Here is a 15,955-nt window from a genome sequence, read left to right on the forward strand (position 1 = left end):
CAGGACAGCAGATATGAGTAATAAAATACTTTACTCAAAATTTCAAACATAACACGTAATACAGTGCCTTGCGAAAGTATTCGGCCCCCTTGAACTTTGCGACCTTTTGCCACATTTCAGGCTTCAAACATAAAGATATAAAACTGTAATTTTTTGTGAAGAATCAACAACAAGTGGGACACAATCATGAAGTGGAACGACATTTATTGGATATTTCTAACTTTTTTAACAAATCAAAAACTGAAAAATTGGGCGTGCAAAATTATTCAGCCCCTTTACTTTCAGTGCAGCAAACTCTCTCCAGAAGTTCAGTGAGGATCTCTGAATGATCCAATGTTGACCTAAATGACTAATGATGATAAATACAATCCACCTGTGTGTAATCAAGTCTCCGTATAAATGCACCTGCACTGTGATAGTCTCAGAGGTCCGTTAAAAGTGCAGAGAGCATCGTGAAGAACAAGGAACACACCAGGCAGGTCCGAGATACTGTCGTGAAGAAGTTTAAAGCCGGATTTGGATACAAAACGATTTCCCAAGCTTTAAACATCCCAAGGAGCACTGTGCAAGCGATAATATTGAAATGGAAGGAGTATCAGACCACTGCAAATCTACCAAGACCTGGCCGTCCCTCTAAACTTTCAGCTCATACAAGGAGAAGACTGATCAGAGATGCAGCCAAGAGGCCCATGATCACTCTGGATGAACTGCAGAGATCTACAGCTGAGGTGGGAGACTCTGTCCATAGGACAACAATCAGTCATATATTGCACAAATCTGGCCTTCATGGAAGAGTGGCAAGAAGAAAGCCATTTCTTAAAGATATCCATAAAAAGTGTTGTTTAAAGTTTGCCACAAGCCACCTGGGAGACACACCAAACATGTGGAAGAAGGTGCTCTGGTCAGATGAAACCAAAATTGAACTTTTTGGCAACAATGCAAAACATTATGTTTGGTGTAAAAGCAACACAGCTCATCACCCTGAACACACCATCCCCACTGTCAAACATGGTGGTGGCAGCATCATGGTTTGGGCCTGCTTTTCTTCAGCAGGGACAGGGAAGATGGTTCAAATTGATGGGAAGATGGATGGAGCCAAATACAGGACCATTCTGGAAGAAAACCTGATGGAGTCTGCAAAAGACCTGAGCCTGGGACGGAGAGTTGTCTTCCAACAAGACAATGATCCAAAACATAAAGCAAATTCTACAGTGGAATGGTTCAAAAATAAACATATCCAGGTGTTAGAATGGCCAAGTCAAAGTCCAGACCTGAATCCAATCGAGAATCTGTGGAAAGAACTGAAAACTGCTGTTCACAAATACTCTCCATCCAACCTCACTGAGCTCGAGCTGTTTTGCAAGGAGGAATGGGAAAAATTTTCAGTCTCTCGATGTGCAAAACTGATAGAGACATACCCTAAGCGACTTACAGCTGTAATCGCAGCAAAGGTGGCGCTACAAAGTATTAACTTAAGGGGGCTGAATCATTTTGCACGCCCAATTTTTCAGTTTTTGATTTGTTAAAAAATTTGAAATATCCAATAAATGTCGTTCCACTTCATGATTGTGTCCCACTTGTTGTTGATTCTTCACAAAAAAATACAGTTTTATATCTTTATGTTTGAAGCCTGAAATGTGGCAAAAGGTCGCAAAGTTCAAGGGGGCCGAATACTTTCGCAAGGCACTGTATACACAGCCACACAATATGGACCACAATACAACAAACAATCACTCACAAATACAACATGTAGAACAGGGGGTTAAATAATAAACAAGTAATTTAATAAGTGAAGCCAGGTGTGATAAGACAAAGACAGAACAAATGGAAAATGAAAAGTGGATTGGCGGTGGCTAGAAAGCCGGTGACGTCGACCGCCAAATGCCTCCCGAACAAGGAGAGGGACCGACTTCGGCGGAAGTCGTGACAAACTCCTTAGTCATATCTCAGTTTACTCACTTTCTTATGGGGCTGCCTACCCCTGATGATTTGTTTTTCTAATCATATGAGCACATTTTTTTTGCTTTATCTGGGACACTAAACCAGACAAAATAAAGCATGCTTATCTATATAATGAATATGAATTAGGTGGGTTGAGATGATTAAATAGAAAAGCACTAAACCTCTCTCTAAAAGCTTCACTTATTCAAAAGTTTTACTTGAACCCTAAATGGTTCTCAAGTAGATTACTAAGAAAAGCTCATCCGTTGTTTAAAAATGGACTTTTTGCCTTTGTGTCTCATTTTCGATCAATTGAAAATGATAGTTTTTCAAAGTATCTCTCTTTTTCAAACAAGCTTTGCAGAGCTGGATACAATTTCAATTTCATCTCCCTGAAAAGATAGAACAAAAATTACAACAAATATTATGGCTGAACTCAAATGTGCTGGTTGATAAAATACCTGTATTTATGGGAAAGATGTTTGAAAATGATATTTTGTTCTTAAATGACATTGTAAATTGGAATGGTAGAGTTATGTCGTTAATGGAGTTATCAGAATTGTACAGGAATATCTGCTCAAGAGTACAACCAATTGATTACAGGATTACCCCAAAAATGGAGGAGGCAGGTGGCAATGGGAGGAGTTAGGGAACTGGTCTGTCTGTCCAATATAAAGGATCAAAACTGTCGGAGGAATAAAAATAGCATAAATAGGAAAGTAGACCAGTTAGATTTGAGGACCAGGATGTTGACAACTGTGCCATACAGATTGCAAAATAGTTGAGAAGAGATTTTGTCATGTCTGCTCCTCCCCTCCCGCGTACGACTTCGCCAGAGTACCAACCACCGGTTCCGGGATTCATCATTATGCACACCAGTTAATCATTATGATTCACACCTGGACTCCATTACCATCATCATCTCCTCCCCTTTATATGTCACTCTCCCATGTTCACTCACCAGTTGGTATTGTTCTTGTGTGTTGGCGTTCTGCCTTATATTAGTGTTGTTGGTTTTGTTGTGTTACTAAAACGTTTCACCTGCTTCGGACTCACCGCCCCATCATTACAGATTTTTGATGTACAGGTTCCATGGTACGAGTTGGTATGAGTTGATATATAAAACGATGCAAGACTTCGTGCTTTTCAGCTAAAATTATTATATAGAATTCTTGCCACCAAGAAAATGTTGAATATTTGGGGTATAAAATCATCGAAGCTCTGCAGATTTTGTAGTGAGGATACAGAATCAATAGACCATTTATTCTGGTATTGCCCTAAGGTAGCCTGTTTCTGATCTCAGGTTCAGGAATGGCTGAAAATGCATAACATTGATCTAAAATTGACCCTAGAAATAGTACTGATGGGAGATCTGGAGAGACCGGGTCAGTCAATTACTAATATAAACTAATACTCTTAGTAAAACTATTTATATTCAACTCGCAATCTGTGGATTCTATTCATAGATTGAAATTGCACGTTAAACATCACAGCATAGTTGAAAGATATATGTTGCATAGAAATCCAAATTTTATTTTATTTATTTTATTTCACCTTTATTTAACCAGGTAGGCTAGTTGAGAACAAGTTCTCATTTGCAACTGCGACCTGGCCAAGATAAAGCATAGCAGTGTGAGCATACAACAAAGAGTTACACATGGAGTAAACAATTAACAAGTCAATAACACAGTAGAAAACAAAGGGGGGGGTCTATATACAATGTGTGCAAAAGGCATGAGGAGGTAGGCAAATAATTACAATTTTGCAGATTAACACTGGAGTGATAAAAGAACAGATGGTCATGTACAGGTAGAGATATTGGTGTGCAGAAGAGCAGAAAAGTAAATAAATAAAAACAGTATGGGGATGAGGTAGGTGAAAAGGGCGGGCTATTTACCAATAGACTATGTACAGCTGCAGCGATCGGTTAGCTGCTCAGATAGCTGATGTTTGAAGTTGGTGAGGGAGATAAAAGTCTCCAACTTCAGCGATTTTTGCAATTCGTTCCAGTCACAGGCAGCAGAGTACTGGAACGAAAGGCGGCCAAATGAGGTGTTGGCTTTAGGGATGATCAGTGAGATACACCTGCTGGAGCGCGTGCTACGGATGGGTGTTGCCATCGTGACCAGTGAGCTGAGATAAGGCGGAGCTTTACCTAGCATAGACTTGTAGATGACCTGGAGCCAGTGGGTCTGGCGACGAATATGTAGCGAGGGCCAGCCGACTAGAGCATACAAGTCGCAGTGGTGGGTGGTATAAGGTGCTTTAGTGACAAAACGGATGGCACTGTGATAGACTGCATCCAGTTTGCTGAGTATAGTGTTGGAAGCCATTTTGTAGATGACATCGCCGAAGTCGAGGATCGGTAGGATAGTCAGTTTTACTAGGGTAAGCTTGGCGGCTTGAGTGAAGGAGGCTTTGTTGCGGAATAGAAAGCCGACTCTTGATTTGATTTTCGATTGGAGATGTTTGATATGAGTCTGGAAGGAGAGTTTGCAGTCTAGCCAGACACCTAGGTACTTATAGACGTCCACATATTCTAGGTCGGAACCATCCAGGGTGGTGATGCTAGTCGGGCATGCAGGTGCAGGCAGCGACCGGTTGAAAAGCATGCATTTGGTTTTACTAGCGTTTAAGAGCAGTTGGAGGCCACGGAAGGAGTGTTGTATGGCATTGAAGCTTGTTTGGAGGTTAGATAGCACAGTGTCCAAAGACGGGCCGAAAGTATATAGAATGGTGTCGTCTGCGTAGAGGTGGATCAGGGAATCGCCCGCAGCAAGAGCAACATCATTGATATACACAGAGAAAAGAGTCGGCCCGAGAATTGAACCCTGTGGCACCCCCATAGAGACTGCCAGAGGACCGGACAGCATGCCCTCCGATTTGACACACTGAACTCTGTCTGCAAAGTAATTGGTGAACCAGGCAAGGCAGTCATCCGAAAAACCGAGGCTACTGAGTCTGCCGATAAGAATATGGTGATTGACAGAGTCGAAAGCCTTGGCAAGGTCGATGAAGACGGCTGCACAGTACTGTCTTTTATCGATGGCGGTTATGATGTCGTTTAGTACCTTGAGTGTGGCTGAGGTGCACCCATGACCGGCTCGGAAACCAGATTGCACAGCGGAGAAGGTACGGTGGGATTCGAGATGGTCAGTGACCTGTTTGTTGACTTGGCTTTCGAAGACCTTAGATAGGCAGGGCAGGATGGATATAGGTCTGTAGCAGTTTGGGTCCAGGGTGTCTCCCCCTTTGAAGAGGGGGATGACTGCGGCAGCTTTCCAATCCTTGGGGATCTCAGACGAGATGAAAGAGAGGTTGAACGGGCTGGTAATAGGGGTTGCGACAATGGTGGCAGATAGTTTCAGAAATAGAGGGTCCAGATTGTCAAGCCCAGCTGATTTGTACGGGTCCAGGTTTTGCAGCTCTTTCAGAACATCTGCTATCTGGATTTGGGTAAAGGAGAACCTGGAGAGGCTTGGGCGAGGAGCTGCGGGGGGGGCGGAGCTGTATCTGTTCTTAGTTCTGCATTTTTTGAACGGAGCATGCTTATCTAAAATGGTGAGGAAGTTACTTTTAAAGAATGACCAGGCATCCTCAACTGACGGGATGAGGTCAATGTCCTTCCAGGATACCCGGGCCAGGTCGATTAGAAAGGCCTGCTCACAGAAGTGTTTTAGGGAGCGTTTGACAGTGATGAGGGGTGGTCGTTTGACTGCGGCTCCGTAGCGGATACAGGCAATGAGGCAGTGATCGCTGAGATCCTGGTTGAAGACAGCGGAGGTGTATTTGGAGGGCCAGTTGGTCAGGATGACGTCTATGAGGGTGCCCTTGTTTACAGAGTTAGGGTTGTACCTGGTGGGTTCCTTGATGATTTGTGTGAGATTGAGGGCATCTAGCTTAGATTGTAGGACTGGCGGGGTGTTAAGCATATCCCAGTTTAGGTCACCTAACAGAACAAACTCTGAAGCTAGATGGGGGGCGATCAATTCACAAATGGTGTCCAGGGCACAGCTGGGAGCTGAGGGGGGTCGGTAGCAGGCGGCAACCGTGAGAGACTTGTTTCTGGAGAGAGTAATTTTCAAAATTAGTAGTTCGAACTGTTTGGGTATGGACCTGGAAAGTATGACATTACTTTGCAGGCTATCTCTGCAGTAAACTGCAACTCCTCCCCCTTTGGCAGTTCTATCTTGACGGAAGATGTTATAGTTGGGTATGGAAATCTCTGAATTTTTGGTGGCCTTCCTGAGCCAGGATTCAGACACAGCAAGGACATCAGGGTTAGCAGAGTGTGCTAAAGCAGTGAGTAAGACAAACTTAGGGAGGAGGCTTCTGATGTTGACATGCATGAAACCAAGGCTTTTTCGAACACAGAAGTCAACAAATGAGGGTGCCTGGGGACATGCAGGGCCTGGGTTTACCTCCACATCACCCGCGGAACAGAGAAGGAGTAGTATGAGGGTGCGGCTAAAGGCTATCAAAACTGGTCGCCTAGAGCGTTGGGGACAGAGAATAAGAGGAGCAGGTTTCTGGGCATGGTAGAATATATTCAGGGCATAATGCGCAGACAGGGGTATGGTGGGGTGCGGGTACAGCGGAGGTAAGCCCAGGCACTGGGTGATGATGAGAGAGGTTGTATCTCTGGACATGCTGGTAGTAATGGGTGAGGTCACCGCATGTGTGGGAGGTGGGACAAAGGAGTTATCAGGGGTATGAAGAGTGGAACTAGGGGCTCCATTGTGAACTAAAACAATGATAACTAACCTGAACAACAGTATACAAGGCATATTGACATTTGAGAGAGACATACAGCGAGGCATACACTAATCACAGGTGTTGAATTGGGAAAGCTAGCTAAAACAGTAGGTGAGACAACAGCTAATCAGCTAGCACAACAGCAGGTAAAATGGCGTAGACTAGGCAACGGGGCCAACAGATAAAACAAACAAGCAAAGAGGGTGGCCAGCAGAGATAGGTGGGATGGTCTGAGGGTTGGGATGTGGAATTGGAGACAAGTGGGAGTGGAGTTGCTGGGCAGGGGGATAGAATGGTCAAAGATAAAACTATAAAAATAAAGTCAAAATAAAACATTATAAAAAGTATGTTTGAATGACAATGAGGGGCAGTGTTTTTACAGCTAATGCCAGTTTGCCCGAGGCTGATGCCGTGCACGTGTTTGTACACATACATATACACACTCTCATTCAAATGCACACATACACAGACACACACACACATGTAAATAGTGCCAGACATCCACTCAAACATATAAAGTTGGCCTTGCTGTTGTGATTTTAGTTCCTTTGTTTTTTTGCATTGCTGTTTTCTGTTTTCCTTTTCTTTTTTCTCTTTAGTTATTTGTTTGGTTTTTGGTGCATTGGAGGGGTTCTTTTTACTCTTTTTTTCTTTTTTTCTTGGGGGGGGGCTGTGGGAGGGGTCTCGGATGGATACGGGACAGCTCTTGGGGAGTTGTGGGGGAATCTTGGAGGGTTCGGGTCCCTGTCTTTGGCCTTGTGGGAGATCTGCCGACGTGCCCTTGAGCAGGGCGTTGACCCTGGATGCTTTTCTCTGAATGGGAGTCTGTTGGATAACTGGTGTGGTGTAGTTGTTGAGCGGCTTCACTGCAAGTATATTGTATGTATTGGATATTCAATAAAGAACAATAAAATGCAAATTAATTACTTAAAAATCATACAATGTGATTTTCTGGATTTTTGTTTTAGATTCCGTCTCTCACAGTTGAAGTGTACCTATGATAAAAATGACAGTCCTCTACATGCTTTGTAAGTAGGAAAACCTGCAAAATCAGCAGTGTATCAAATACTTGTTCTCCCCACGGTATATATATATTTTTAAATAATAAGAAAATGACAGAAATTCAAAATGAAAGGCTACAAGGACAAAACTCTTCATGCTGCAATGATGAAAATATCTCAAAAACCAACAGAGGAATTGCTAAAAAACTAAACCAAAGAAGAAAACACAACAGTGTTCTGCACTAAGTACACCAAGTGTTCAGAGAAAATGAAAGCAATCCTGAAAAAGCACTGGCATATTCTGCAATCAGACAAATAAATTGTACACCTTTTCAAGCAACCCCCACTGGTGGTCTATAAGCGTGCATTTAATATCGGGGCTAGCTTAGTGAGATCTGACATGCCCCCTGAGCCCACTCAGACTCTCTTGACACCCATTCCAAATGGGAACTACAAATGTGGCTCATACGCACAGTGTAATAGCACTACAAAAGCATCCTTCTTCAGAAACCCACATACAGGTCGAAAAATCCCTGTTAGGGGTATCATTCCATGCAAGACAAAGGCAGTAATCTATCTCATCACCTGTACATGAGGGAAAGCCTACATAGGACAAACAAAAATACAATTAAAACAACACATAGCTGCACACCGCAGTTCAATCAGGTGTAAGAACACGGACTATGCAGTAGCAGCTCGCTTTATTGAGGCGAACCATTCCATCTCCTCCCTCAAATAAATACACAGAAATTGAGCATGTTGCTCTACCAAGGAGAGGCGTTAACATCGAGCTCCTACTACTACAGGGGGAGGCCTACTGGACATCCTATTTAAAAACACTGACCCCTAGTGGTCTGAATATTGACAAATTATAATATAACAAATTATAATTTCTGTGAACATGTATTATAAACTAATGTATTCTTTCTACAGTTTATCAGCCTACACACAATATTATTTCTACAGCTTATCAGCGTACACCCAATATTGTTCCCCCTGTTGATGTTGATGATGCTTATTATGCATTATGGTTGAACCAAAAGATTACATGGAACAAAAACATTGAATGAAATTGGAAATATTTAAATATATAGGGGAAATTAAATTAAACAATGAATGTTGATGCTAATGTTATGCTAATGCTTCTGATAACAATGGCATAATATATTCAATATGCTGTAGGCTATTGTCTTTCAACAGTTTCGCTCAATTCATTCTGATCAACCTAGCAATTACGACAAACCCCTCACTATTGTCATTGGTTGCACTAATTGCACTGTTTGTCTACATAACCTGGTTCAAGCATTTATGACATAACTCTGAAGAAGGCACAGTGATGCCGAAACATTGGTGGTTTGCGACTGTTTTTATAGCTTACAGTTTATTCACCATAAGTCAGCACCTCTACACTAAATAATTTTCTCTGGGTGTGCGCCAACTCAAGCTTTTTTCTTTCAGTCATAAGAAACATTAGTACAAAAAAATGTAATAAACAGAGCAAAAAATAGCACAATTGGTCAGGAGCCTGTAAAACGGCAGCCATCCCCTCCACAGGAAACACATCAAATGTGTTTTATTCAGTACATGAGAATTTCAGCACAAAAGTGTTTATTGTGCAATACATCATCAAGCACATCCTTTTATCTGCAACAAGTCCGTTTTGATGGAAAATAACCTCTGGTGGGAAAATGTTAGTTTATTTTAATGGAAATTTTATTATATTTGCATTGGTATAATTGAATAACGTATTTTTTATACTTTACATCACTTCAGTACATTCCATTTTCCATCATGTGTTCTTCACAATATCAAAAACTGTGGTAAATTAATTATTTAAAAAATTATCTTGAAATTCCATCTCTCAAGCCTGCCAATAAAAGTTGTTTTGTTCAATTTTTTCTTCCCACCGGCCAAAAGTTGAGGATGAAAAAATAAATAAAAGGGGGCTTGTCCCTTGTGTATGGTTGGCAATGTGGACTGACCAAGTGAGTGCTGGGAAAAAAAAGTTTGGGAGCGTGGCCCACATGCTGGCCAGCGACAGCGAGCTGGCCCGGTTGGGTTTATGAAGTGGAAAGTTTAATGAAGTAGCGAGCGAGGGGATGGTTGGGACAGTTCTCCCTGCACAGATGGCCCTTTGTAACTCCTGACACCTGCCAGCTGCTCCGGCTTCAAAATGATGGCGCTGGGGGGAGCAGAGTGAGCACGGAGAGGGCCCTGCCTTCTAAGCTGCCTACAGTGGCTGGGGCTGAACCCCTGACCCCTGGTGTCAGACAGGGCCACTGAATGTTTTCTCTCCTCTCAGTGGGTCTCCAGCCCCTGTCTATGGCGCCTCTCTCTCACCACAGTGGGCTGCTTGGGGGGACCGCCCCCTTCGGCCACCCGGCCTCAGCCACACCACGGCAGATAATTTCTGTTTGGTCACTTCTTTCTCTGAGACAAACTGGATGAAGGGTGTCCTGAGAATGAAAATCAGACTGCTGTTGGATGTATTTGGATCCAAGCTCACTAAATGGCCAAAGATTAATGAACTTTTCAAACATTTAATTTATTTTATATGAAGGAAAAACATCAAAGAAATACAAGAGCTTCATTGGTTTTTCAATTGTTCCAACAGACATGACACAGTATTGTTGAATAAGGGCTCGTCCCTCTTAGAGATAAACTATGTGTTCTCCAATTTCCCCATCCTTCTGTAACATCTTGAAAGTTTTTTTTTTTTTTTTAACCTTTATTTAACTTGGCAAGTCAGTTAAGAACACATTCTTATTTTCAATGACGGCCTGGGAACAGTGGGTTAACTGCCTGTTCAGGGGCAGAACGACAGATTTGTACCTTGTCAGCTGGGGGGGTTGAACTCACAACCTTCCGGTTACTAGTCCAATGCTCTAACCACTAGGCTACCCTGAAAGTATTCAGACCTCTTCCCCTTTTCCACAATTTGTTATGTTACAGCAATCTACACACAATACCCCATAATGAAAGCGAAAACAAGTTTTCAGATATTTTTGCAAATGAATAAAAAAGCTAATCCAGAAATACCTTATCTATAGTTGAAGTCGGAAGTTTACATACACTTAGGTTGGAGTCATTAAAACTCATTTTTTCAACAATTGTTTACAGACAGATTATTTCACTTATAATTCACTGTATCACAAGTCCAGTGGGTCAGAAGTTTACATACACTAAGTTGACAGTGCCTTTAAACAGCTTGGAAAATTACAGAAAATTATGCCATGGTTTTAGAAGCTTGTGATAGGCTAATTGACATCATTTGAGTCAATTTGAGGTGTATCTGTGGATGTATTTCAAGGCCTACCTTCAAACTCAGTGCCTCTTTGCCTGACATTATGGGAAAATCAAAAGAAATCAGCCAAGAACTCCACAAAAGTTGTAGACCTCCACAAGTCTGGTTCATCCTTGGGAGCAATTTCCAAACGCCTGAAGGTATCACGCTCATCTGTACAAACAATAGTTTGCAAGTATAAACACCATGGGACCACGTAGCCGTCATACCGCTCAGGAAGGAGATGCGTTATTTCTCCTAGAGATGAACGTACTTTGATTTGCACCTTTCGCACCAATCTCAGAACAGCAGCAAAGGATCTTGTGAAGATGTTGGAGGAAACCGGTACAAAAGTATCTGTATCCACAGTAAATCGAGTCCTATATCGACATAACCTGAAAGGCTGCTCAGCAAGGAAGAAGCCACTGCTCCAAAACCTCCATAAAAATCCAGACTACGGTTTGCAACTGCACATGGGGACAAAGATTGTACTTTTTGGAGAAATGTCCTCTGGTCTGATGAAACGAAAATAGAACTGTTTGGCCATAATGACCATTGTTATGTTTGGAGGAAAAGGGGGAGGCTTGCAAGCCGAAGAACACCATCCCAACCATGAAGCACACGGGTGGCAGCGTCATGTTGTGGGGGTGCTTTGTTGCAGGAGGGACTGGTGCACTTCACAAAATGGATGGCATCATGAAGAAGAAAAATTATGTGGATATATTGAAGCAACATCTCAAGACATCAGTCAGAAGTTAAAGCTTGGTTGCAAATGGGTCTTCCAAAAGGACAATGACCCCAATCATACTTCCAAAGTTGTGGCAAAATGGCTTAAGGACGCCTCCCGGGTGGCGCAGTGGTTAAGGGCGCTGTACTGCAGCGCCAGCTGTGCCACCAGAGACTCTGGGTTCGCGCCCAGGCTCTGTCGTAACCGGCCGCGACCGGTAGGTCCGTCTGGCAACGCACAATTGGCATAGCGTCGTCCGGGTTAGGGAGGGTTTGGCCGGTAGGGAAATCCTTGTCTCATCGTGCACCAGCGACTCCTGTGGCGGGCCGGGCGCAGTGCGCGCTAACCAAGGTTGCCAGGTGCACGGTGTTTCCTCCGACACATTGGTGCGGCTGGCTTCCGGGTTGGATGGGGCTGTGTTAAGAAGCAGTGTGCCTTGGTTGGGTTGCGTATCGGAGGACGCATGACTTTCAACCTTCGTCTCTCCCGAGCCCGTACGGGAGTTGTAGCGATGAGACAAGATAATAGCTACTAAAACAATTGGATACCATGAAATTCAGGAGAAAAAGGGGTAAAAACTTTTTTACAAAATTTAAAAAATGGCTTAAGGACAACAAAGTCAAGGTATTGGAGTGGCCATCAAAAAGCCCTGACCTCAATCCCATAGAAAATGTGTGGGCAGAACTGAAAAAGTGTGTGCGAGCAAGGAGGCCTACAAACCTGACTCAGTTACACCAGCTCTGGTGTAACTCGAAACGTTTGACCCAAGTTAAACAATTTAAAGGCAATGCTACCAAATACTAATTGAGTGCATGTAAACTTTTGACCCACAGGAACGTGATGAAAGAAATAGAAGCTGAAATAAATAATTCTCTCTACTATTATTCGGACATTTCACATTCTTAAAATAAAGTGGTGATCCTAACTGACCTAAGACAGGGAATTTTTACTAGGATTAGAGCTGGCCGCCCGGTCAAACTGAGCAATCGGGGGGGAAGGGCCTTGGTCAGGGAGCTGACCAAGAACCCGATGGTCACTCTGACAGAGCTCCAGAGTTCCTCTGTGGAGATGGGAGAACCTTCCAGAAGGACAGACATCTCTGCAGCCCTCCACCAATCAGGGCTTGATGGTAGAGTGGCTAGACGGAAGCCACTCCTCGGTAAAAGGCACATGACAGCCCACTTGGAGTTTGCAACCAAGATTGAACTCTTTGGCCTGAATGCCAAGCATCACGTCTGGAGGAAACCTGGCACCATCCCTACGGTGAAGCATGGTGGTGGCAGCATCATGCTGTGGGGATGTTTTTCAGTGGCAGAGACTGGGAGACTAGTCAGGATCGAGACAAAGATGAACAAGGCAAAGTATAGAGCGATCCTTGATGAAAACCTGTCCAGAGCGTTCAGGACCTGACTGGGCCGAAGGTTCACCTTCCAACAGGACAGTGGCCCTAAGCACACAGCCAAGACAAAGCAGGAGTGGCTTCGGGACAAGTCTCTGAATGTCCTTGAGTGACCCAGCCAGAGCCCGGACTTGAACCCGATCGAACATCTCTGGAGGGACCTGAAAATAGCTCTGCAATAACGCTCCCCATCCAACCTGACAGAGCTTGAGAGAATCTGCAGAGAAGAACGGGAGAAACTCTGCAAATATAGGTGTGCCAAGCTTGTAGCGTCAAGAAGACTCAAGGCTGTAATCACTGACAAAGGTGCTTCAACAAAGTACTGAGTAAATTGTCTGAATACTTATGTAAATGTGATATTTACATGTTTTATTCTGAATAAATTAGCAAACATTTCTAAAAACCTGTTTTTGCTTTGTCATTATGGGGTATTGTGTTAAGATTGATGAGGGAAAAAATAATTTAATACATTTTAGAATAAGGCTGTAACGTAACATGTGGAGGGGTCAAGGGGTCTGAATACTTTCCGAATGCACTGTATGTTTGTGTGTTTTCGTTTGCTTGTTTACTCTACTTTCCAGCCAAGTGTTTCTGTCCCTGCTGAGCTACATGTTTTTCTAATACCTCGCATGGCATACCAGACACAGCCTGGAAAAATACACTTTGTTATTCCCTAAGTAGCCTAATCATGTCACTGACACACAGAAGCCTATTTTACCATCCACATGAAAGATGATGGTATGTGCCTTACTTCTGGATTAATCATACCACATACTAGCCCCACTGGCGGACTTACCATTAGGCAGAAGAAGCAATTGCCTCAGGCCTCACATAATCAAGGGTCCTCATGAGCTGGGATTTAAAAAATGTAATACAAAAATTGAATATATTTCTTTCTCCGCCGCTTGAGGACCTTTCATGCCGAGGAATAATGAACAAAAAACTAATTCCCATTCAAATCTGTTTAAGCTAGAGATACTGCATCTGTTTTCTTGGCATGGGCTGAGTCTCCATCCACCGCATCCACCAATGTGGGCCTTGTATCTGCGATGGAAGATGGCCGAGCTACAGCTGTGTTTGTCAGACCAGGAGACATCCAGAAAATCGGTCTTCTCAGGAAAACGTCTGTAGCGTCGAGCAGATTGGGCTACACTAATATGACCCCACTAAGATGAGACTCTCTTGAACAAGATTGTCTTCTCCGTTTTGCTCTACAACCTCCACAAGTGTTATGGAACTCGTCTGAATGTAACCAGATACTGGGCCAAAAAATTAATGATAGTGCATAGGGCATTTCCAAACATACATCCTTTTGATTACATTTTTGACAATCTGTTTTTCCAAGTATGAATCTGTTATTCAATGAGTTTCTATGGGCTAATAGCAGTAAGGCCAAATTCAATGTTATCAAATATTTAATTTGTAATTATATTTTATACCTACAGTGGTCCTAAAATTCCAAATCAAATAGCTAAATGATCCTTGGTATGACCATCTTAAAACAATTCCATATGCTCGCTTAGTAAAAACCCAGCCCCAGGCACTTAGGCTCTTGGGAATACAATATGCATTTTTTTGTAAAAAGACAGGTGCTGCTGATAACACTGCAATCGTCGTTGAGGCAGAGGATGTACAGTATGTGTAGCCCATGTATCTGATGCTGTCTGGCCAAAAAGATTAAGGCATGTTATACTCTTTTTGGCCATGCGGCATCAGATACATGGGCTACATATAGTTCGACAGAGGGGCGTTGTTTTGCTCACTCGGATGCTTTCTCCGGTGAGATAGTTGGTGAGTGCACGGTGCACTGTTCGGATGCTGGAACTATTTTGGATGAACATGTGAAGGTAACCTACTTTTTGAAGTTATTTATGGCACATTAAAAGGTAATACATGTTTACAGTAGTGCTGAGCGATTAACCAAAATGTTAGTTTTTTTTGTTTTTTTTTGTTTTTGAAACAAAAAAATGGCCCAATGTCTTTTTTCTTCTTCTTTGATCTCAATGTGCATATTGTGCTGCAGTTTCTATAGACATAAATCAGATCATGCCCAAACTGTGCGATGTAGTAGGGAGTTGTAGTTTCCAAGTGGCCTCTGCCTGGGCCCCCAAAATCACTAAGTGTTCCCCTGACCAGCTCTACTGGTAGCCTACTGTAGTTTAAACTGTTTATTATGTTGGAAAACATCCTGCAGTAGCCTCAGATACGTGATCATTTGTCCAGATCAACTAGCATGTGTCAAACCAGAGATTTATGTACACCACTCGATCCTGTCCATCTATAGGCCTATCACTCATCACCTCTCACAAACGTTTAAGTAGCCAAACCTGGGAGAAATAAAATAGTCAGGGGTTTAGGGGCCTTATAGATACATTAAAATAGGGGAAACATGTAATTCATTCCAATATGCTCAGTGGAAAATGTTCCACTACATGAAAGTGCCTTCTGGAAGTTAACACTTCTGTTTGTTCCATTTCATCTCATGATCAAAGATCACCCCATGGTATACACCTATAATCAAAGAAGCACTCAGCTCCTGTGTCTCTACAATGTTAAACTGAATATTCCAACTATTTCAAAAGTGTTTTAATTGAACCTGTAATACCTTTCTGTATATTATACCTCAGCAACAGATAACTCATAGCAAACAGATCAGTGTCAGGGATGATAATACCCTATTCCCTGTCAGTGGATGGTTTGGAGGACTGTGTCTCTCCAGGACTTAGTATTGTAAACGGCTCAGGTTTCTGCCCACACCCAGCCCAATGACAGACAGACATATCAGAAGTGGTAGGATGTTGGTTGATGTCTGTAAATACTGGCTACTTGAATTACTGCACAGACAGATA

The sequence above is a fragment of the Oncorhynchus kisutch genome, linkage group LG25 (genome assembly GCF_002021735.2).
Source record: "Oncorhynchus kisutch isolate 150728-3 linkage group LG25, Okis_V2, whole genome shotgun sequence".
Taxonomy (NCBI): domain Eukaryota; kingdom Metazoa; phylum Chordata; class Actinopteri; order Salmoniformes; family Salmonidae; genus Oncorhynchus; species Oncorhynchus kisutch.